Raw genomic sequence first — 24,876 nt, forward strand, 5'->3', positions numbered from 1 at the left:
AGATCTGATCATGGTTCAAAGCCAGCCCAGGCAGGAAAGTCCGTGAAACTTTTATCTCCAATAAACTACTCAGAAAAAACTGGAAGTGGTGCTGTGGCTCAAGTGGCAGAGTTGCTAGCCTTGAGTACAAAGAGGCTCAGGGACAGTGTTCAGGCCCTGCGTTCAAGCTCCAGGACTAACAAAAAAAAAAGTCTTTCTCTAGTATATCTATGACTCCTCAGAATGTTTTGTGTTAGTTTATTTTGTCTCTTTAGGCTATGTTTTGCTGTTTTCCTGTATGTGTTCTGAGTTTCTTGTTGGATATGTGAGGTCTTACAAACTTTTTGCCTGGACTGGCCTGGAACCACAATCTGGGATGACAGGCACATACCACCATGTGCAGCTATTGGTGGCAATAGAGTTTTGCAGACATTTTTTCCCCCTGCAAAAGTTTGTAATCTTTCCAATCCCCACCTCTCAAGTAGCTTGAATTACAGGCAGGAACGACCAGTGCCCAGCCTCCAACTTTTTATAAAGATTATCCCTTGTCATAGATGTTCATGATGTCTTGTTCTTTGTAGTCAGCTAAAAGAATATTTTGACAGATTTCAGATTTCTCCCAATCTTTGCAGATTGTCTCTGTGCTATGGCAGTCTTTCAAGACTTGGCTTCCACTGGGGCTAAAAGGTCAGCCTCACATGGAAGCTTAAGGTCTTGTAATGAATTTCTGATCATATGTCTTTTATCATTCCCTTGGCTCCACTCCTAATCTCTTGTCCCAGAGGGCTATGGTTCTCTAGTTTTCCTTGCAGATCTTATGGGCAGCAGGACCTTCTTTCCCATGTTAGTTCCAAGCTAAGTAAAGATGCTTGCCTTGTTGTATCATTCATTTAGCTACCCCTATGAAGGACAAAATAATTGTATACAATAATTTATAAATGTGTGTTCTGCTTCTTCCTATTTAAAGGCAGAAACTGAGATCAGATAGTGTCTCTTCAAGACCAAAATCACCAACCACCTTACTGGGGAGGACTGGGAGCAAGGGTGAGTGAAAAACTACGTAACCTTCACTTAGAATTTGAATATGAACATTTAAATTTTGATTGGGTGTTTGCTTGCCTCCTATCTGTGACTGTTTTCCAGACTGACAAAGTTCTTTCAAATAATTTCTGCTTGTTTTTGTTGTTGTTTGGTTTGTCGAGGGTTTTTTGTTTTTTTTTAAGGAACTGGAATTTGAACACAATACTTGTCAGGCAGATGCTCTAACACTTGTGACACATCTTCAACTGCAACTGCTCTCCCCTTCCTCCCCTCTTTTTAAAAAAAAATTTATTTTTGGTCAGTTATGGGGCTTGAACTCTGGGCCTGGGCGCTATCCGTCAGCTTTTCAGCTCAAGGCTAACACTCTACCACTTGAGCCACAATGCCACTTCCAATTTTCTGGTGGTTTATTGGAGATGAGTCTCATGGACTTTCTTGCCCGGGCTGGCTTTGAACTCAGATCTCAGCCTCCTGAGTGAGCTACTGGTACCTGGCTCCTTTTTTTTAAAAAAAAACAAAAAACAAAAAACTTTGTTTCTTTAAGGGAAGAGGTATCTGGAACTTTCTAGTCCAGATTTTCACTGTTGTTACTCAATTCCTCTACTATTACAATGCATTGAAAATCTCTGAACTCTTTTCATTAGTGCAGCTGCCTTCTTGCTTTGCTTCCCAAGCCACTACTCATTTGTTGTCTTTTACATCAGTCATAGTCATGTTATCATCCTCAGGTTCACATGAGGAGGGGGCTGGAGTCCCTAAGCAGCACCAACCTTTGCGGAAGAGGGAGAGGAACGTGTGAAAACACACTTAGTGAAATATGAAGAGAAACCTGGGCACTGGTGGCTCATGCCTATAATCCTAGCTACTCAGGAGGTTGAGATGTAAGGATCATGGTTCAAAGTTAGCCAATGCTAACTTTGAAAGAAAGTCCATGACATTCTGTATCTTCAGTTAACCATTTAAAAACTGAAAGTGCAGCTCAGGCTCAAAGTGGTAGACTACTAGTCTGGAGTGAAAAAGTTTAGGAACAGCGTCCGGAGTGAAAAAGTTTAGGAACAGCGTCCAGTCCCTGAATTCAATCCCTATGACCAACGGTAGGGGGGAGGTGGGGGGGGAGGGGAAGAGTCACAGTTCTGGCAACCCAACTGATTCATCTCCCTTGCACTGTAAACAAATGATTTTTTTACACAGCAATTTCTTATCTTTTTTTCCTTTTTTTCTTTTTCTTCTTTTTTTACCTTTACTTCCTCCCTTCTTGACTCCCTCCTCCCCCCCTCCCCCGCCCTTCTTTCATTTTGTTGCAGTCCTGGGGTTTGAACTCAGAGCCTGAGTTCAGGGCTAGTGCTCTGCCACTCGATCCACAGCTTCCCTTCTGGCCTTTTTGGTGTTTAATTGGAGATAATAATGTCACTGGCTTTCTTGCCCAGGCTTGGCTTCAAACTGTGATCCTTAGAGCTCAGCCTTAGACTAGCTAGTATTATAGGTGTGTGCCAATGGCAACTGGCTTTCTTCATATTTTTGACATAATAAAACAAATGACTGTCATAATAATAACTGAGTCATAATTTCTGAAATCCCCAAGTAAAACGCCTTCACAAAGGCTTCCATGTTTGTGAGTAAAGTCAACTGAGAAACAAAATAAATCTGGGTGTTATTAATTCCACCAGCTCCCTGAAGGTGGCAGCAGTATTCTATGCATTAGAACTGTCTACATGTCTTTTTTTTCCCCTTCAGATTTGGAGGAAAAATTTTCCAAGCAGAAAAGATAAAATGTTTTTCTGCATCCTTTCTCCATTGATTATGATCTTTAAAACAATCGTTTATCAGTGTGATTGGTGAAAACTTTCATCTCAGCATTGTGTTAATTTGTATTTCTGTCATAAACAGAGAGGCTAAACCAATTTCTGCATGCCTCAAAGCTTTTCTTCTTTCCTGAATTATTTTTATATCCTTTACCTTTATGTTGAGATTTAATTTTGTGGCCTTTCCTTTTTTCTCATTATAAAAATAATACGTCTGCACCGTAGAGACTCAACTGAACTTAAAGAAAATTTAAAGGGCCCACATGCATACTAACAAGAGACAGCAGCCTTGATGTTTTAGATACATTTTTACATTTTATGTTTTCCCCACTTTTGTTGTTCTTTACCTATTTCATGTTGTACATAATTTCAGTCTCCATCTTGTTTTGTTCATATAATTATATGGTGATATTTCCCATGCTATTATTAATGATTTTTAAGATGTCTTTAGTTTAATACTTTTATTTATTTTTCTTTCTTTTGTCCAAACCAGGACTCCAACTTGGTATTTGATGCTTATCACTCATTGGCAGGTGGCCTGCCACCCGAGCCATGCCTCCAACCCTGAGTTTATGATTGTAAAAGCTATTCATTAGTACTGTTCACAAACCTTGGCAAACCTAAGATAATCTAATTAGTTAAACAGTTCGTTCCTGGGTGCCGGTGGCTCATTCCTATAATCCTAATTACTCAGGAGGCTGAGATTTGAGGATTATGTTTTAAAGCCAGCCTGGACCAGAAAATCCATGAAACTTTTATCTCTAACTAAAAAGCTGCAGGTGGAGCTGTTGATCAAGTGGTAGAGTGCTAGCCTTGAGTGAAAAAGCTAGCTAAGGAGAATAGTACCTTGGCTCTAAGTTCAAACCCCAGTACTGGCAGACACACAAAGAAAAGAATGTAATCCTGCAGTTCAGAGAGGACTATTCTTAAGCTTTTGGTGGATTGTTTCGGCCCTTTTCTATGTAAGAATTATATGTTTTTATATCATTAATGTGATACAATGCAGTTTTACATATACTATTATTTAATTTTACATGTGCCACTAAAACCATTTTAAAAGATTATGTTTGTTATTAGCTGTAAGTTAATTTATTCTTTAATTTCTTTAACAATCCATTGTTATGATTATTAAAAATTTTCCTACCATTTCATTATTCAACACTGTGTCACAGTGGAATGTTGAGTACAAAAGTCTTTTAAGTTTCTGATTCTTACCTTATTAAAAAATCCCTGATGTGAAATTACTGAGTAAAATATTACAGCCATTTTATAAAATGCCATAACAGTAAGAATTACATAAATGGATCTGCTGTTGTTAACTAGACAAATCACACTTGAGTAGTAATTTCAATCTCACTATTTATAATTTTAAAAAAAAACAACCCTATTTTCTGACTGGGGGAGTGTGATGGAAGGGGTGGCATTGTCCAAAAAGAAATGTACTCCTTAGCTGACTTATGTAATTATAACCCCTTTGCACATCACCTTTATTATAACAATTAATAAACTTAAAAAAGAAAATTGTATTTTCTTTTATCTTCTTTTTGGGTCCTGGGGATTGAGCCCAGGATGTTACACTTGCTAGGCAAATGTTTTACCACAACTTTTTAAATTAATAACCCTAAGTTCAAGTAGCTAGTATTATAGGTGTGTGCTAATAGCACCTGGCTCTCTTCATATTTTTCACGTAAAAAATCTAGTGACCATCACCTGCGTCATAACTCTTGAAATCCCCCTAGTAAAATGCCTTCACAAAGCCTTTCATGTTTGTGAGTCAGGCTTGAACTCATGGCCTAGGCACTGCCCCTGAGCTTCTTTGCTCAAGGCTAGTACTCTTCCACTTGAGCCACAACTCCATTTCTGACTTTTTGATGGTTAATTGGAGATCAGAGTCTCACAGACTTTCCTACTCATGCTGGCTTCAAACTATGATCCTCAGATCTCAGCCTCCTGAGTAGCTAGGCTTATAGGCATGAGCCATCGGCACCTGGCTTTAATAACTACTTTAAGCTCAATAGGAACTTAATTCCCTCCTTTGTGAATTATTTCATGTACTTTTCCTGTTTATTATGTCTAATTGTTCTTTAAAATCTTTTTTCCCCCCACATTATTTTATGTATATTAAGATTTAATTAGAGATGTGTTTTGTTCTAGATTGTTTTAGATTCAATTTGCTTCTGTTAGTTTTGTTTTCTCATTTGGCTGATTATAAATGTATTAACCATTATTGTTAAAATACCAAACATATTTTAATATTTATTTAAAGAAGATAATGAAAAACCAAGTGTATTCTTTCTGTGTTTCAGAAATAGAAAAAAAATACTGGAACTAAATCCTAGTTTAGTTCTGGCAGGTAGGAGTTAAGTATAGGAAGTTGAGACCATATCTTTTGGAATGTGGTAAGCTAAGTCTTCCCATGATCAATATGCTTCAAATAAAGACCCAAGGCTATATGTGTTATCCTCCCCACTGAATTTTGCCCCTAATGTTGTAGAGATGAGAGTAATCAAATTAGCTATAACTATAACTGATGTTGGTGGTAAAAATAGTAAACATTTACCCAATTTTACTGTTAGGCACTGAAATCAGGATTCATTCCACCTTCACAATTCTGTGAAATACATATTATTATTCTCTTCATCTTATAGATGGGGAAACTGAGGCATAGCTGGAACATCAAAGAAATCCCAGGGACTGAACTATTCAGCTACAAATCTGAAAACAGGCCAAACCTAATGTTCATCGCACTTTAGTGATTATTTTTTATCTAGACAGATGCTGCTTGGTGATAGAGGTAGAACAGTACATAGAGAGCTGAGGCATCTGGTGAGGAAAGATAAATATTGGTGAAAATGTGGTGTGGGAGGTGAAAATGATTAGAATATGCAGTATGAGATTGTGAGACAAAACTTTATCCTTATTGTTCAGATCATTGTTTCTGAATGAAAGTAGTTACTAGTTAAAGTATAAAATGAGAAATAATTACAGTTTAACAATTAAAAGTAAATTAGCTTGAGTGCCAGTTATAGAGGTTGAATCTCAGAGCCTGGGTACTGGCCCAAAGCCAGAAGTGGAGCTTTTGCTCAAGTGGTGGAGCTTTGAAGCAAAGATGCTCAAGGATAGTGCACAGGCCCTGAGTTCAAGTTCCAGAACTGGCACAGAAACAAAGCCAAAAACAAAAGAACCCCAAAGCAAGCAAACTTATCCAAGAAAAAAAAAATCAAGACAAGATTTCACTAAGTAGCCCAGGCTGGCCTCAAGCTTGGAATCCTCCTGCCTCAGCCTCCAAAGCGTTGGGGTTACTGGTGTGTGCCACCACATGTGTTTTCTAAGATAAAATTGTAGAACAGGGACTCTGAGCTTATTGAAGAAGAATTGTAAAGAAGGAACCAGTTGGAAGAAGAGCAGTGGTACCCCAAGAAACCAATTATGCACAGAAATGGAGGGACAACAGGTGAACAAATGCCGCAGTGGTGTTCACTAGATACTATGTAGAAAATGAATTATACAACTTGTGGGTGAGGGTGGGAGGGAAAATGGAGAGAGTGAAGGAAGGGTTGACATTGTCCAAAAAGAAATATACTCATCTGATTTATGACACGGTAACCCCTCTATATATCTTTATAATAATATAAACTATTGAATAAGAAAGACCCCCAACTATTAGTGAAAATAACCTCTACTCAAAAAGGGGCTGTAGAGATCCAGGCAGCTGCTTTAATGATCAGCTTCACACTCCTGGTTCACCCTCGCAAATATTTCTATCCTCAGAAGTTATACTTTAAATGTAATTAGAGGAATATGGAACAGTGTTTGATGTGGTGCTTGTTATAAAGTAAGTGCTATGTAAATGTCACCTGTTATTACAATTTTCATTCAGATTATTAAAAAAAAAAAGGCTCTTAGACTTCTTCTATCAGGTCTCTCATTGCTCCAGTCCATCATCTTCGCAGCGACTTGCTATAGACTTGTCACTGCAGCAGACAGGACATGGGCTGGATTGCTTTTCACACAAGCCACTGTCTGGACTGCCAAATACGCCTGGTGAAATACTTGGAGATCTTTCGTCTCTCACAACTCAAGACATTTGCTGTCGCCTCTCAGTTGCCCAGCAACGAATAATACTCATTTTGAACAAAAGAAAGGATTGACAGTGTTAGATTTTACCTTAGGCCTATGCTTCTAGAAAACAGGTCCAATTAATAAATCCTTCCAGGAGCTGGAGATGTAGCTCAGTGGTATAGAGTTCCCCTAATATGCAAGGCCTCAAATACAGTCCCTAGCACTATGAAAAAGCAAAAGCAAAAAATAAAAAAATAAATCACTAAAGAAATCTCCTTTTTGTTTGTTCTGATTATTCCCACCTAGAGTCCTAGCAACTTAGGAGGCTGAGATCAGACCATCTCGGTTCAAAAACCATCCTGAGCAGAAAAGTCCATGAGATTCCAGATTCCATTTCCAATTAACCAGCGAAGAATGCCAGGATGGAGATATGACTCATGTGATAGAGTGCTGCCATGTGCAAACAAGATGAGTGAGTGAGTCCCAGAGTTCAAGCCACACACACACACACACGATATGACTCATGTGATAGAGTGCTGCCATGTGCAAACAAGATGAGTGAGTGAGTCCCAGAGTTCAAGCCACACACACACATTTTCTTTTTCAGGAAATGCTTATTGTGAAGAACTATACTGTCCCCTGTGACTTAGGTATGACCTCTTTGTTCTCTGTAACAAAGCTAAACAAGCCTCCAAATTCCCATTCTTTTGTCTCCTAAGTGATTAGCTGAACTTCCTGACAGTTTGGTCCACTCACTATACCTGCTACCATGTCTGAGTCATATATAGTAAAGCCTCTCTCCTTCCCCCAGGCCCTTGGAATTATCTCAGTCTGAGCCAGCACACAATCACTCAAAATGGCTCATTTCTTTTTCTCAGGGAAAAAGCATTTCATAATCAGCTATCCAATTACTATACCCTTTCATCCTGATTCTTCACTCCCAATTATTTCTAGCCTGCTCATTTCTGCTTATAATCGGTTATAATAAATTTAGTTTTTCAAAACAAGAAGTCTTTTCCCAGCTTGACTTTTGGAACCCAGATTTCCTGGCCAGAGGTTCTCAGTATTTCAGTAGCTTCCCCCAACCCCTGCTCTTTTTTTGGAATGAAAAGCGGAGTGTGTGTATGTGCCGGGGCTTGAACGCAGGGTCTGGGTGCTGTCCATGAGCTATTTTTACTCAAATCTTGTGCTTTAACACTTGACCTACAGTTCTACTTCTGGCTTTTTCAGTTATTAATTGGAGATAAGTCTCAGAGACTTTCGTGCTCGGCCTGACTTTGAACTGCGATCCTCAGATCTTAACCTTTTGAGTTGCTAGGATTGCAAACATGAGCCACTGGTGCCCCACATGAGTATATATTTTTCAATTTTTTTATTTAAGTAGTTGTACAAAGGAGTTTTAAGTCCACAAATCAGATTATGAGTACAATGCCCTTCTATCATTCTCCCCCATCTTTGAATATATGTTTAATACAAAACTGCTTTGTTTGCTGGGGCTAGGAAAGGAGCTGAATAAAACCCTTTCTTCTTGTCCTTTTTTAGGATAGGGGTGGTGATCAGTCTAGCCATCAGACCTAATTACAAATCAAAAGACTCTTGGTTCCAATGGAAGGTTAAAGATCCAATGACAAGAGGCCCAACAACAGTGAAAATGGAAGTGAAAAGACAAAAAAAAAAGACATTGTCACTTACAGGTAGGTTTCAGATAGCAAACCCTTGCTAGCCACATAGGTAACTTTGTTGTAGTTTTATATAACTCACTCCCTGGAAAGTGCCAGCATCAGTCCCCAAAAGAACTGCTCTGGAGAATGAACAAACTAGTGTAAACGTCCGGAGGGAGGATTTTTATAAGGAGGTCTTAGATTTAGTAACTGTCAGCATGCCATGGGTCACAGCAATGTCATGATGCATACTCATAGTCTTGTACTCTCATCCCTAGCAGTTGATTTCACATGGTTTTTCATTTGAAGCCATATCCCTTGCTGCCTAGAGTCTCCATGCTTTACTTTCACATCCTTCTTTTTCCTATTAGTGAACCTCACCAGACAACCTTGAAAGCAAGACAAACAAGTGATAGTTAGATCAATCAATATCTTGTACTAACCTCCTCCCTCATCCCCTCTGGCAAACTAGGCCACTTGTTTCTCTTTTAATCATAACTGGAAAAAAATACTTCCTGGAAGTTGCAGGCATAGAGTAAGAGGACAGAAGCATTGGTCATTAAAACAGTAGCTTGAGCCACTGCAGTGTCTGTCTTTCCAAGACCTAAAGCCACTCTGTGAGTCATGAGATTATTTTCACTGACGGTTGGTGCTCTTGATGGTACTGCTGTGTTCATAATTGGTTCCATCTTTGTCTTTTTCTGTAATAGACTGAATTTGTACATAGACTCCTCCATACCTTACCGTTAGGGCCCCAGGCTTTTTCCTCTTTACCCAGTACAATCTGAAAGACTTTGTTTGAAAAATAGAAAAATCATAAGTAACTAGCTCAAGAAGGCTTTAGCCTAGAGTCTCTGCTGTTTTCCTGGGCTCCGTAACATTTTTTTTTTTTTTTTGGTGGAGGGTGTAGGAGCTGTTACTCAGGGCTGGTTACTGGAGCCTCCCAGCCATAAGGCCTTAGCTCTGAGTCTAAAATGCTCACCTACATTAAGAGAAAATGAGTCAAGTTTGGTGTTTCATGTGGTATTCCCAGGAGTTGGGAGCTTGATGTTGGAGGATCTCTAATTTAAAACCAGCGTAGGGTACTTATTACCTTAACAAAAACAAACAAAACTGGAAGAGCTGGGCATCAGTGGCTTACACTTATAATCCTAGTTACTCAGAGGCTGAGATCTAAAGATTTTGGTTTGAAGCCAGCCCAAGCAGAAAACTATAACACTCCATCTCCAAATAACCAGCAAATAAGGCTGTGCTAGAGACATGACTAAAGTAATAGAGTGCTAGTCATGAGCAAAAAAATCCAAGTAAGAGCTTGAAGTCCTGAGTTCAGGCCCTGGGACCAGCACCAAAACAAAAAGAGAAAGGGAAGAGGACAAATGAAACAATATGAACATATTTACAGTTTGGGCTAAATATGGGCAGAGAGCCCATATTTGTCTCTGCCTTGCCCATAGCAGTTTTATACCTTATTAAAAAGCAATGGAACAAACATGCATCTGTAGTGTGGGCCCTAGTGACTGGAGGTGGAGTGGAGAGAGTCCTTACCGCAGGAACCATTTCCATTCTCAGCATAGTATTTCCTAAATGGAGATGAGAAAAGCCAAGTTTAAAAATCAAAGGCTAGCCGGGTGCCAGTGGCCTGTAATCCTAGCTACTCAGGAGGCTGAGCTCTGAGGATCCCAGTTCAAGGGCACCCGGGGAAGGAAAGTCTATGAGACTTCTCTCCAATAAACCACCAAAAAACTGGAAGTGGTGCTGTGGCTCAAGTGGTAGAGCACTAACCTTGAGCTAAAGAGCTGAGGGACAATGCCCAAGCCCAAAGTTCAAGCTCCACAACAGACAAAAAAAAATGCTAATTTTAAAGCCCCTTTTACTGGCCTTGCCTTGCACAGGCCACGCATGTGCTTGACTATGGAGCTACACTCCCAGATAGTTCCATAGTATCTGTTCAGTAGATTGTGAGTGGCTTCTAACCAAAGATGATCACGACTACATCTGTAGTTGAGCATATTGAATTCATTATTCATTATAGTAAAGGAGAATACACAGTAACAAGACTATTATTGTCTTATGAAGAGAATGTTTGAGAGGCTGAATAATATGACTTGAGTTTGGGCTTGGGAGTGGGTTAAAGGAAATGATGCTCTACATTTGAATATTTTAAGAAGTAGAGATTATTCTATCATTGCATATTTCAGTATATCTCATCACACTAGCTGACTAGTAATTAGTAGAGAAGTAGCAGAGAAGATGTTTTTCTGTTTTTCTCAGATTGCAAAATGACCTTGTTACTGTCTATGCTTAGACAAATTGATGGAGTAGTCTTGTTTCCTCTCACTGTCTTCTAGTCTCAGAATGACCTTGTCTTGTGTTGGTGTTTTATGAGATTGTGTCTCTTAACAATGTAACAAGGTCTTGCTGTGAATACCTGGCAAGCTTCCAATATGACTCAAATTCTTGAGGGTCACCAGTGTTTCTTCCTTGGGCTTTAAAAATACTATAATTAACCAACCACTGAATCCAAATGCTACAATGCTTACCATCTATGGGTTGCCCCTCATTCTGTCTCCTTATATCATTCTAGGACCTAAACCACTATCCTGAATTTTCTGATCATTGTTATTTTATTTTTACAATTTCACATCTAAGTTTAAAATTTATATAATTATACATGTGTATGAATTTAAGTAGTTCAACAGAACTATATTATGCTGTATATATTTTTCTGGGACTTGGTTTCTTGTTCCCAGATAAGGATCCCCAAAGAGCACTAAGGAGTCGATTCCAATGTAAGTACAAGAGAGTCGTTTATTACCGCTCCAGCTGGACTCACAAATCTCTGACGCAGCAGGTCAGAAATTGTGAGCCCCCCGACCCTTTCTCTAGCAGGGTTTTTATAGGATTTTTAGGGACTTCTATGACAAATCATATCAGACCACGGGAAAATCATAAAATAATTCTAAAAGATGATTAGTGTAACCAGTGGCAGGAACCAACCAGGTACTGGGGATTGGCTGGTTCATGGGGTTGATGCTCTTCAAAATAATTGGCTAAAGCAGATGGTCTGAGCCGTGACTGTTATCTGCTGATTAGCTGTAGTTAGTGGAATTTACCATAGAGGATTGTTCCTGGAATTTGGGCCCAAGGGAATCAAGGGGAGTTGCTGACACATTTCCCAGACAAAATGGAATCCAAACCTAAAATTGCTATATTTCGTTCTCACAGGTTCTCTCATACAGTATTATTTTACTATGACCAGTCTATATTGCATGTATTTCTAGTTCATTCATTGGCATTGTTTTGTAATATTGCATTGTATGAATTCACCACATTTTATTGATCAGTTCTGTTTTCAGGAATGTTATTTTAATGCTTTTCCTTTTACAAATAATGCTTAGATGTATTATTAAATCTTTTTCTACATGCTTAATAGCTTCTTCTGACTATATACCTAGCCAAAGTACTACTAGCTTATATACATGTTTGTGTATGTATATATGCATATGTTATAGATACATATACATTATATAAGTATATTAATGTATAAAACATTTTAATATAGTCATGTTGTTGTAATGTAAATCATCCCAGAAGCCACATTTTAAAATATAGAATATTGGAGTCTTTATTATACAGTTAACAGGCTATAGGCCACCAGTTGTTACAAAGGCATGCAGCATGCAAATACACATAACACAGCTAGGAAACATGCTAAAGAGGAAAGAAAGAACAAAAACAATACCAACAAGCCAATTCAGCTCCAATGGAGAGCTGAATTGGGACTCCATGATGATTGGAGACGAGCCAGGAGCCAGGACACAGGACACGATCATGGCGACACACGTGGCATGGAGTCCTGTGGCTAGGCTCGTCTGGCTAGGCTGCCCAGGGCACAGATCTTCAGTAAATTCCCAGTCCCAGGCACTAGACTGACAGATTAAGTAACCTATCAGCCAAGTGCCTACATCTGCCTCCAGGGGTCCAGGGCACGCCCATTACCTGCGAGGCAGGTGATGGGGCGGGGAGGGGGTTCCTTCCCCCAACATGAAGACAAGATGCCAGACTCTACCATCCACCATGTGGTCATTATGGCACAGGCCAGACCTGGCCTCCTTAACTCAATGGGTCTGTTTATGTGTATATATAAAATGTCAGGTATCATGGCTCACACCTATAATCCTAGCCACTCAGGAGGTTGAAATCTGAGGATCTTGGTTAGAAGCCATCCTGAGCAGGAGGGCCTATGAGACTTTTATGTCCAATTAATTAAAAAAAAAAAAAGTGGTGCCATGGCTCAAGTGTTGGAATGCTAGCCTTGAGTAAGAGAAGCTCTGGGACAGTGATTAGGACCAGCGTTCAAGCCCCAGAACCAGGAAAAAGAAAAAAAAAAGTCAGTTGTTTTCAAAGCGGGTTGTATAAATTTGCAGTCTTGCCAACAATAACTGTATTTGGGCTTCTACTGAAACTTGCTGTGGATAGTTTTTAATGATACACATGAAACCTTCGGGCAGTAAAGAAGACAGCATTGTTTGACTAATCAAGATGAGGCTTTCAACAGGCCATAGCTATAGCTGTCCTTGTCTCAGCATGTCTTTATGGAAACCCAGAGTTTACTCAGCAGTCTATTAAGTGGTGCTTGTAGAACTAATAGATTCATAAGTGGCTTTTATTTCTTGAGGGTGAGGGGATATTCATAGATTATCATTTCTTTGGGATTTTGTTTGTTTCCTTTTTGTTTTTAATATATAGTAGAAATAAGCACAAAACATGTAAAATACTTTATCCATAGCTCAATAGATTAATAATAGTCATCATAACTAAAACTTTAACTCTTAACTGTCAGCCCATTACTGTTATATGTGCTTGATATCCATATTTTAATTTTCAAACACCTATGCAATAGACAGTGTCACTTCATAGACCTGACTTTTGACTTGAGATAGACCATTGTTCAATAGAACACTGTGAGTGAGTTTATTTGTGAATGAACTTTATCTTAATTTTTACATTAAGTTAAGAAATTTCCCAGAAGTTGATTAGCATTAAAAATTATCTTAGTGCTAGGCATCAGTGGCTCATACTTGTAATCCTAGCTACTCAGGAGGCTAAGAGCTGAGGTTCAAAGCCAGCCTCAGCAGGAATGTCCATGAGACGCTTATCTCCAAGTAACTACCAGAAAACTAGAAGTGGTGTTGTGGCTCAAAGTGGTAGAGCACTCTCCGTGAGCACAAAAGCTAAGGGACAGTGCCCAGACCCTGAGTTCAAGCCCCAGGACTGACAAAAAAAAAAAGTTATCTTAGTTTTTTTCCTTTTCTTCTTCTTTTTTTTTTTTTTTAGCACTCTACCACTTGAGCCTCAGTGCCACTTCCAGCTTTTATGTGGTACTGAGGTATCGAACCCAGGGCTTCATGCACGCTAGGCAAGTACTCTACCACTAAGCCACATTCCCAGCTCTTAGTTTTAAAAGAACTAAGACTGCCTTATTTAGCCGCATGATAGTATACTAGTTATTACTATAATTTATAATATAGTATGTATTATTAAATAAACAATATATGTATATTGTATATACCATAAAATATAGATAAAATTATAAAATATAGATAAAAAGAAAAACATGCTTCCAGTGTATCTATTGACAACACTTCAGTTTATTTCCATCTAGCCAGTCAATTATGAAAAATCTGTGTCCTAGAAAGTGGTTTTCAAAACAACCTTTTGGTTAAACTTGTATGTTATGATTTTTTTCTTTTTTATTAGCATAAGTCACTTCTACAAAGAGGTTTCACTGTGATAATAACAAGATTCAACCAGTTTTGTTTCTTAACTCCCTCTCCTCCCTTTTCATTTTAAAAAGTTTTTGGTGGAATTTATTATATTATTTTCATGTCAGTTTGTGTGTGTGCATGTATGCTAGTACTGGAGCTTGAACTCAGGGCATGGTCTCTGTTTCTTAGCTTTTTTGCTCAAGGCTTGAGCCACAGCTCCACTTCTGGCTTTTTGCTTATTAATTAAAGATAATAGTCTTAGGGACTTTCCTACCCAGGCTGGCTTCGAACTGTAATTGTCAAGTCTGAGCTACCTGAGTAGATAGGATTAGATTACAGATGTGGAGCCACTGGTGCCCGACTATCTTCTGACTTTATTCATAATTCTAATAATTTAAATTCATATCTTAAGCTTTATATAATATGGTATGCATTTTACTGTGTGAATATATATCAAAATATCCTGTTAGAATCCTGTTATACATCTGAAATAGATAGAGTAAAAATAGTGTTTTATTTTCTCTAAGCCTTTCAAACAAGCAACATTTCCCATGTAACCAATCAATTCTATTTTATTTAGGCGTATAAATTTTATGTCTTAAATTATCCTAGATACTCTAGTATATAACAAAACTAATAATTCTCTTAATACCTTTGACCTCAATCCCACACATTCTACATCTCAAGCTAAGGTGTAGGGTTGTGTTGTTTTGTTTTTGTTTTTTGCCAGTCCTGGGGCTTGAACTCAAGGCCTTTGCTACTGTACTGTAGCTTTTTCACTGGTACTCTAATATTTGAGCCACAGCTCCACTTCTAGGTTTTTGGTAGTTAATTGGAGAGGCGAGTCTCATGGAATTTCTTGTCTAGGCTGGCTTCTAATGACAATTCTATGATCTCAGCCTCCCGAGAAGCTAGGATACAGGCATGAGCTACCAGCACCCAGCTTATTAAATAGTTTTGAAATTGATGTAAGCTGGGTTCATTATTTGATTTTTCTTCCACAACTTTTTTTCTGCATTTTTAAAAAAATATAATTTTATTGTCTTTATTAAGGTGTTGTGCAAAGGGGTTGCCATTTCATAATCCAGGTAATGTATACATTTCACTTTTGGATGTTGTCACCCCTTCCTTTGCTTTCCCCCAGTTTTTCCCTTCCATATATATATATATATATGTATATATATATATGATTTTACTTTATTTTTGTTGGTTGTGGGGCTTGAACTCTGGTCTTGGGCACCATCCCTGCACTCTTCAGTTCAAGGCGAGCTCTCTACCACTTGAGCCAGAGTGCCACTTCCAGGTTTCTAGTGGTTTATTGGAGCTAAGAGTCTCATGGACTTTCCTGCTCGGGCTGGCTTTGAACCATGATCCTCAAATCTTAGCCTCCTGAGTAGCTAGGATTACAGGCTGAGCCATCAGCACCCAACTGGTCATGTGTTTTTTTTTTTGAGACAGGTTCTCACTTTGCAGCCCTGATTGGCCTCAAATGTTGAGATCTTCCTACCTAACCTAAGTGCTAGAATTACAGGCCTTCACCAACATTCCCAGCTATCTTTTTTTTTAATTTAATTTAATTTTATTTGTGAACATACTATACAGAGGGATTACAATTACATGGGCAGGATAATGCATACATTTCTTACCAAGCATTGCAGCCTCCTTTGTTTACTCTTCACATCCCTTCCCAGCCTCCCCCCCCCCACCACCAACGTTGTAAAGCTCGTTTTCGACATGACAACTTGTACTTCTCATTGTTGCAACAGGTCCCAGCTATCTTTTTTTTTTTTTTGTCGGTCATGGGGCTTGAACTCGACCTGGGTGCTGTCCCTGAGCTCTGCAGCTCAAGGTGAGAGCTCTACCACTTTGAGCCACAGCACCACTTCTGGTTTTCTGGTGGTTAATTGGGTGTAAGATTCTCATGGACTTTCCTGCTCGGGCTGGCTTTGAACTGCAATCCTCAGATCTCAGCCTCCTAAGTAGTTGGATTACAGGCGTGAGCCACCGTCCTTGCCTTCAGCTATTGTTCTTTAGTCCAAAACACAAGAGACTCTATGTAGAAAAGATTAGTTTCTCTTGAGATCAAAAAGCCATTATTTACTTTAATTTTTTCATGCATGTTTACATTTCTTATGAGTATTGCTAATATTGTTGTTTTCTTGTTTAGATTTCCTTGCTTCTTAAAAAAATTTAGTATCTTCCTGTCTAGCTCTAATATATTTTAGTGCCATTCTTTACAACCTTATCTAATCTACCTTTATCACATTGTTTGAGTAAATGGAATTCTTTAATATTTCCATTTTTTTCTGTCTGGCTAGCACAGAGCTTTCATAGATATTTAAAATAGTATCCAAGTAGAATTTATATATCATGTTGACATTTGTTTTGCTTTATGGTACTGTTTTGTAGTTTCTAGTAGTGAATGTTTATACACACATATGTATGTGTGCACGTAGGCATACGTACATGTATGTATAAGTATATATGTATTATATATATATATATATATTCTTCTGAAAATTGTATTTTCTAGCTACTTGTTATATTGGATTTTAATGAGGGAAGGGGGTCCGGTTGTGGGGCCTGAACTCTGGGCCTGGGTGCTGTCCCTCAGCTCTTCAGTTCAAGGCTAGCGCTCTACCACTTGAGCCACAGCACCACTTCCGGCGTTTTTCTTTTTGCTTATGTGGTGCTGAGGAATCGAACCCAGGGCCTCAGGCATGCAAGGCAAGCACTCTACCACTGAGTCACCTTCCCAGCCCCATATTTTTTTCAAGGCCACAGCTTGAGCCACAGCTCTACTTCTACTTATGGGTAATTAATTGGAGATAAGAGTCTCATGGAGTTTCCTGCCTGGGCTGTCTTTAAACCCTGATCCTCAGATCTAAGCCTCTTGAGTAGCTAGGATTACAAGTGCTACTAGCACCCAGCCCTGTGTTCTTTGTGTATGTGTATGTATGCGTGTGCGTGTGCGTGTGCGTGTGTGTGTGTGTGTGTGTGTGTGTGCGCGCGCGCGCGCGCCAGTCTGACCTCAGGGCTTTGAACACTATCCTTAAACTTATTTTATTCAGAACTAGTGTTCTACCACTTGAGCCATAGCTCAACTTGGCTTTTTCTTCATAGTTCAATGGAGATAAGAATCTCACAGAATTTCCTACCTAGGCTGACTTTGCATCATGATCCTCAGATCTCAGCCTCCTGAGTAACTAGGATTACAAGCGTGAGTCAACAGCACCCAGCCCTATGTTCATTTTTCTTTTTTACAAGAGCACAGATTTACTTTATTTAATTTTCATTAGTTTAAATTCTGGAGTGGTACAGCATCACACGGATTCTGTGTCCAATGGCTTTAGCAGGAAGGATTCTTCAGAATTTGGCATGAACCATGCCACTGTTTCCATGGGCACGCGTTACCTTTCCCAGATTACTCTGGCTTTGTTAGCTTTGCCGCCAGGAGTCACTGTGTTGTTTTTTGCTTGGTATACATAAGCACATCTCTTGCCCAAGTAGAAATCAGCATCACCTCGGGCATAAACGCCTTCAATTTTAAGGAGAACCGTGTGTTCCCTTTGGTTCTGGAGACCCCGCTTAGCCAGCAGAAATGGCCTTGCACCATAGCCTTCCAGACATTTTGCCTTTTATAAGTCCTGTTCCCAGCAGGCCTTCACAGGCTCCAAGATGGCAGAGAGAGACTATGTTCATTTTTAATGGCAAGAAATCCTTCCATGCATTGTTGGTAAAATAATAAATTAGACCAGTTCCGAAGGAAATCAGTATGAAGGTGCCTCAAAAGAGGAGATCCTACAGTGCTACTCCTGGTTATATTCCTGAAATCAGCTTACAGTAGAGACACCTGTATACTCATGTTCATCACAGCATTGTTCACTATAGCCAAGTTATAGAAACAACCTAATGCCCATCAACAGACAAATATGTAAAGAAAATGTACATATAAAAATGGAATTTTAGTCAAAATAAAATTGTCATTTGCAGGAAAATGGAAGAAATTGGAGCTCCATCATATTAAACAAAGTAAGCCAGACTTGGAAAGGTGCAGATTTCATATGTGAAAGTTGGATTTTTTTTTTTAATGCACATGAAAGTAGAAGACTATTTGTGAAGAGGAAGGGGGGATAAAAAAGTTTTCTGGGGTGTGAATATGATCAAGTACATTATATTTACATCTATTAAAATATAATAAAGCCCATTTGAAGTGAGTGTACAAACAGGTTTAGAGAATCCTTATGATGAAATTAATTTGAAAAAAGTTTTCCCCAAATAGAAACGAGTAATCCAAATCTATCACCATGAAAAAGAATAAGATTGCTGTGATTGTGTTAGACTAAGTAACGATTACCTCTGGTAAGACGTGAGTAGAAACAGACACCCTTATAGAAATAAGACACCCTTACCATCATGCTTAATGACTAGTATTTCAGAATATGTAGCTACCATGATTACTTCACCAGTATCCTGTCATACAGATAATTTTGGCAATGCTATAACAAATATCTTTGTATATTCACTTTAGTATGTTTGGCTAAATAATTTATTTATTTTTCTTTTTTTTTTTTGTGCCAGTCCTGGGACTTGAATTCAGGGCCTGGGATCTGTCCTTGAGCCACAGCGTCACTTCCAGCTTTTTATGATTAGTTTATTGGGGTAAGAGTCTCATGGACTTTCCTGCTCGGGTAAGAGTCTCACGGACTTTCCTGCTTGGCCTGGCTTTGAACCATGATCCTCAGATCTCAGCCTCCTGAGTAGCTAGGATTACAAGCATGAGCCACTGACACCCGGATAAACGATTTCTTTAGTAATTCTTCTTCCTTGAGAAAATGCTGGGTCAGAGTATGGTATTTTTGGTTATGCATTCCATAGATGCTGCTAAATTTCCCTAAGAAAGAGTAATGCCAATTTGTATTCCCTCAAGCATGTTAATGACACCTTTGTCTGTAAAACCTTAATCATTTCAACTGTTTCCAAAGTAAATGAAAATTGATATCCAATCATTGTTTTATTTCTATTTACAGAAAATTCTGTGAGACTTCATCTTCAATTAACCAACACACAGCTGGGCTGGAGAGATGGCTCAAGTGATAAAGTATCAGCCATGAGCAAACAACCTGAGTGAGAGCAAAAAGCAGTGAGTTCAAACCCTGCACCAGGCAGAAAGAAAAACAAAAAGGAGAACTGTTGTTTTTATATGATTGCATAGAAAACAATCAGCGTTTTAGGTTTCAGTTTTTAATAAGTAATGAGTTTGGAATTCATCATTCCTGTTGGTTCAAGAGAAATCAGAATAAATGGAAAATGAAACTTCCTTAGACTCATTAGAGAATCAATGTCACAGGGCAAACCACAACCTCCAAAGAGGAGGGAGATAGGTGAATCCAGAGCCACAAATATACTGCTTACCTAAAGCAGAAGCTACTAGAAACAGACTTGCTGGAACACCTCAGTAAAAAATGCCACACTAGAGTTAGAGGCATAGCTTGAGCCCTTGCTCTGTACAATAAAATTCAACAGTAAAATGGCTGAAGGTGAAGTACGGAGGAGTTTTTAGGTTAGTGAAACTGTTCTGTATTATATTGTAATAGTGGGTATATGATATTATATTTTTGTCAGAATCCCTAGAACTTTATACCAAGGAGTACATGTTTATACAGGTAAAATTTGAAAATCACTTAGGAAGTTGGGTGATTCCCATTATGACATACAGAAGGTAACCAGACAATTTCAATGTATTAAAGTTTCTGAATTAGCCTCACACTATAAAAGGATGAAAAAACAGAATCAGGGACTAAAGACAAAAGAAACTGTATACAAATTCTGCATTCTTATTGATACAGATGTTAGCACATGTATGGGACTGAACAATTGAATAGTAGATGTCAGCTGGTAGGAATCGGGTTTCTTATTTGGAAACTACAGATAAGCAGAGGAAGGAAGAAGCAATCCCTATGCTGGCCTATTATAGAATCAATATTAGCCAGGTACCTATAATCCTAGCTGCTCAGAAGGCTGAGATCTGAGGATTGCAGTTTGAAGGTAGCCCAGGTAGGAAAGTGACACTCTTTTTTTTTGTTGTTTGTTTGATTTTTGAGATCTGGGGGGGGGGGTGTCCAGTCGTGAGGCCTGAACTCTGGGTCTGGGTGCTGTCCCTCAGCTCTAGCTCAAGGCTAGCTTTCTACCACTTGAGCCACAGCGCCTCTTCCAGCTTTTTTTTTCTTTTTGCTTATGTGGTGCTGAGGAATCGAACCCAGGGCCTCAGACATTCAAAGCAAGCGCTCTACCACTGAGCCACCTTCCCAGCCCCTGAAAGTGACACTCTTAACCTTCACTTAACCACTACCACCACCACCACCACCACCACCACCCCAAAACAAAAAACAAAAAAAAAAACAAGGAAGAAGCAACTGTGGCCCAAAATAATAAAGCACTAACTAACCTTGAGCAAAAAAACACAGGGACAGTGCCCAGGCTCTAAGTCAAGCCCCAGAACTGGAGAAGAAAAAGAGTCAGTCAGCATGCTGCACAAAAAGCTGCTGTCTGGTGTTTTATTCCTGTCTGTTTCTGCCACATTAACACAGTGTGGGCTTAAGAGCCTGAGATTCTGAAAAGGTGTAGTCAGATCCTGAAATCCCCTAAATGCAATTTAAATGGTTATTTGCTAGTGGGAAATGCCCCCTGCATTCTAATGCCTAGATTTAAATAACAATAATAAAGAAAATGTCAATTACCCGCTGGTGGCCTGCTCCTGTAATCCTATTCAGGAGACTGAGATCTGAGGATTGTGGTTTGAGGCCAGCCCAGGCACATACTTATTTCTAATTAACCACCAAAAAGCCAGAAGTGGAACTGTTGCTAGAGTGGCAGTCTTGAGCAAAAAATGTAAGGGACAGTGCCTAGACCCTGAATTCAATCCCAATACTAGCACACACAGGAAGAATCTGTATCAATTGATGTTTAGCTTAACATAGCTATAGATGCCAACATATGGCAGTATTTACATATGTTCTTATATAGAGGAGTTAGTATACAGATAAATATTTCCTTGTTTCATTAGCCAAGAGCTTGTCTAGAAGTAACAGTGTCCCAGTGGTAATTAGCACCTCCAGCCATCAGATCTTATTCTCTCTCTCTCTCTCTCTCTCTCTCTCTCCCTTTTTTGCCAGTCTTGGGGCTTGAAATCAGGCCTGGGCACTGTCCCCAAGCTTCTTTTGCTCAAGGCTAGCACTCTACAACTTGAACCACAATGCCACTTCTGGCTTTTTCTGTTTATGTGGTATTGAGGAATTGAACCCAGGGCTTCATGCATGCTAGGCAAGCACTCTACCACTAAAGCACATTCCCAACTCCAGATCTTACTTTCTACTATCATTCTCTACTTAAAGGAATAAGAGCTCCTTGAAGAACGATTGACTCAACTACTGGTATAGGATTCCTAATGGCCAAAGCTGAAAAATTTTAAGACAAAAAGTAAGTATTGGGTGATAGCCTAAATTATAAAATAAGTGTTTATGGATCCATACGGATTGTGGATCCATAATTATTGAATTAAAATATAAATTAAAGAGAAATCTTCCATGCAGAATTATTCTGAATTATTTATGAAGATGCCAGTCATTAAATAGAAAAGCCTAACTCCTTAAATGTGAACTATACATAATGACTTCTTTGTAAAGAGTATAGGTTAAAAAGGGGAAAAGAATTACTTTATATTGGAGAAGCTAACAGACACTACCTTATCCAGTTGGTCAAGGTCAACATCAGGAATGAATAAATGTGGCTGGATGTGGTAGACAACAATCTCAGCTACTCAGGTAGCAGAGATCTGAAGGTTGGAGGTTCAAAGCCACCCTGGGCGAAATGTTAACAAAACACTTCACTTAATAAAGTGGATATGGCTAGAGTTCTGTAATCCTTTTACATGAAAGATATTAGGTAGATCAAAATTCAAGGCCAGACACAGGCAGAAATGGAAGATCTTAGCCAAGTGCCCATGGCTCATGCCTGTAATCCTACCTGAGAGCTGGTGATCATACTTCAGAGCCCCCCCAGGAGAAAAGTCCATCTGTGAGACTTTTTTTTCCCCTTCCCCTCCATAAATTATGCCAACATCAAATACAGTGAAAATGGGTTATACCGTGGGGGAGGGACATACAAAGCAACAAAGAAATCATCTTATAAATATGTTAGAAACAATTGCAAGAAAGAAAAAACATTTGAGCCCTTATCTTGGGGTTCATTTTGCCTAACATCAACTTATCTGACTGTTTCTGCTTGTCTTGGATGTATACTAGTAATTGCAAATAAGGGAAACGACTCTTATTTTCAATTAGCTACCCCCAAAATACAGAAGTAGATCTGTGTTGCTCAAGTAGTAGAGTTCTAGTCTTGAGCAAAAAAGTTCAGGGACATCACCCAGGCGTTGAATTGAAGCCTCTGGACTGGTGCAAAAGAAAAAAAGAGAAGACCTAGTCAGAAAAATAACTACAGTAAAAAGGGTTGGGAACATGGCTCAAGTGGTAGAGCACCAGCCTAGCAAGTACAAGGCTTTGAATTAAAACCCTAGTACCCACGCTACCCCACCCCAAAACACACACTAAATCATATTGATAGTGTCATACATAGTGAGAATGGCACTTTACCTCTGTAGCTTTTCATCCCTAATCCATAATCTTAATAATACTCAAGAAAAAAATTAGTTGAGGAACTGGGCACTGGTGGCTCACACCTGCAGTCCTACCTACTTAGGAGGCTGAGCTTTGAGGATCAAGGTTCAAAGCCAGTCTGGACAGGAACATTCGTGAGACTCTTTCCTCCAATAAACTGTTTTAAAAAGCCAAAAGTAGAGCCATGGCTCAAGCGGTGGAGTGCTAGCCTTGAGGACAGGAAGCTCAGAGACCATGCCCAGACCCTGAGTTCAAGCCCAAGACCAGCACACACACACACACACACACACACACACACACAAACACACAATGACTTGAGAGGCAATCTACAAAACACATGGCAAGGAATTTTCTAAACTCTTAAGATCATCATAAACAAGGAAAATCTAAGAAACTGTTGAAGTTTAAGGAAATGTCATAACTAAATGTAATGGACATCTTCACTGAAATCCTGGGACAGAAGAAGAGATAGATTCATTCATGTCACAAATGACAGAATTTCCTTCTGTTATGGTTGAAAAGTAGTCCATTGTGTATATTTGTTACATTTTCATGGTTGTTTCAGTAAGATAGGAAGGATAAATTCAGAAGACCTATTGCAAGTCATGGTGGTTATAGTTAATAAAATATATTGTAAAGAATAAGGATCACGTTCATCATCCCTCTGAATGTCTTTTCCAAAGCTTTTCTGTGAGAACACCATGCGTACTGAGTATGTGAAACCTTAGAATAGTCTCCAGTGAAAGAATGTTATTATAATTAAGACTGATTTCACAGAGACAGAGTAACAGGAATTTGAAATGGAATTTCAATCACCAAGGGGAATTATTAAAGTATTTTCATTTTAACCTCATCCCTCTCCCCATGTTGTCCCCTCCCACATCAGGTTCCCTCTTAGTAAGCAGAGCCCCTGGCTGCATCACCATAGCAACCAGCAGCTAGGGCCAATTAAGTTATAGCTGTGTAATTAGACACCTAAGTTGATTATAGAGACCAGAATACTAACCAAGGAGACAGGCTGCAGGAAGGAAAATAAAGCAGATTTTAGCTGGAGAGAAGTGGGCAATTGAGTAGTGATGAGCCTGGTGGTTAACACCATGGCCTGTTCCCTTAAACATCAGGCCAGATGGGGGCATTAGGCCCCTTCAAGAGGGCCTAAGGGATTCCTCTTCCCCACTGTATCTCTGACACTCAGTTGTAAGCATAAATTCCCAATGGTTTATTGACAGTTATTTACCTGCCTAGTGTTTAAAGCAGTGTCAGGACCATAGTAAGTAATGTCACTGATGCCTAGACAATCTTGCCATACTTGTCATGGGTCCTGTGGACCACTGTGCTTTAATGCATCTGTTCTATCATTTGGGCTGCTATTTTCTTCAGCCTTGAAACTCAGCTTTCCCAATTTTGTACAGTGACTGATTAGTCTAAAGGGTTTAAAGCTATTTTCAAAGTTACAGGGCTGTTTTTGTTGTTGCTGCTGCTGTTGTTATTATTACTTATGTGTGATTATCCAGTTTTCTCAACACTTACTTGCTGAAATATATTCTTGGAATCCCAAGAATACTGAAATCATTTTTAAAAAGGCAAGAGTTTATTTCTGGGATTTCTACCATAGTCCACAGTTTTCATTAATTTGGCTTTATAATAAGTTTGAAATCAGAAATATAAGATGTCCAAATTCAAAATTATTTTGGTTATTTGAGATTCTTACCAGTTTTGAATACTTTTTTCTATTTATGGGAACTGTTACGGTCATTTTGATAGGAATTGCACTGATTCTCTATATTGTTTTAGAGAGTATGGCTATCTAAACAATATTAATTGTTCTAGTCCGTGAGCATGGGGCACCTTTATATTTATTTATATTTATTTTCAGCATTTTTTAGTT

At 39.0% G+C, this 24,876-nt stretch overlaps 1 long non-coding RNA gene and 1 pseudogene across 2 annotated transcripts in view; one reads left to right on the forward strand and one right to left on the reverse strand.

The window, feature by feature from the left end:
• The window catches only part of LOC105995192, a 37,882-nt gene extending 16,091 nt beyond the window's left edge, over positions 1-21,791 (forward strand). For both annotated transcript variants that reach the window (XR_001175552.1, XR_001175551.1), the window contains exons 2-4: positions 947-1,023; positions 19,344-19,456; positions 21,708-21,791. This is a non-coding gene — a long non-coding RNA (uncharacterized LOC105995192). The remainder of the gene's footprint in view (positions 1-946; positions 1,024-19,343; positions 19,457-21,707) is intronic.
• LOC105995191 lies at positions 17,614-18,148 on the reverse strand (annotated as a pseudogene).
• Positions 21,792-24,876: the final 3,085 nt, after the last annotated feature.

This window comes from Dipodomys ordii, unplaced genomic scaffold (genome assembly GCF_000151885.1).
Source record: "Dipodomys ordii isolate 6190 unplaced genomic scaffold, Dord_2.0 Scaffold116, whole genome shotgun sequence".
Taxonomy (NCBI): domain Eukaryota; kingdom Metazoa; phylum Chordata; class Mammalia; order Rodentia; family Heteromyidae; genus Dipodomys; species Dipodomys ordii.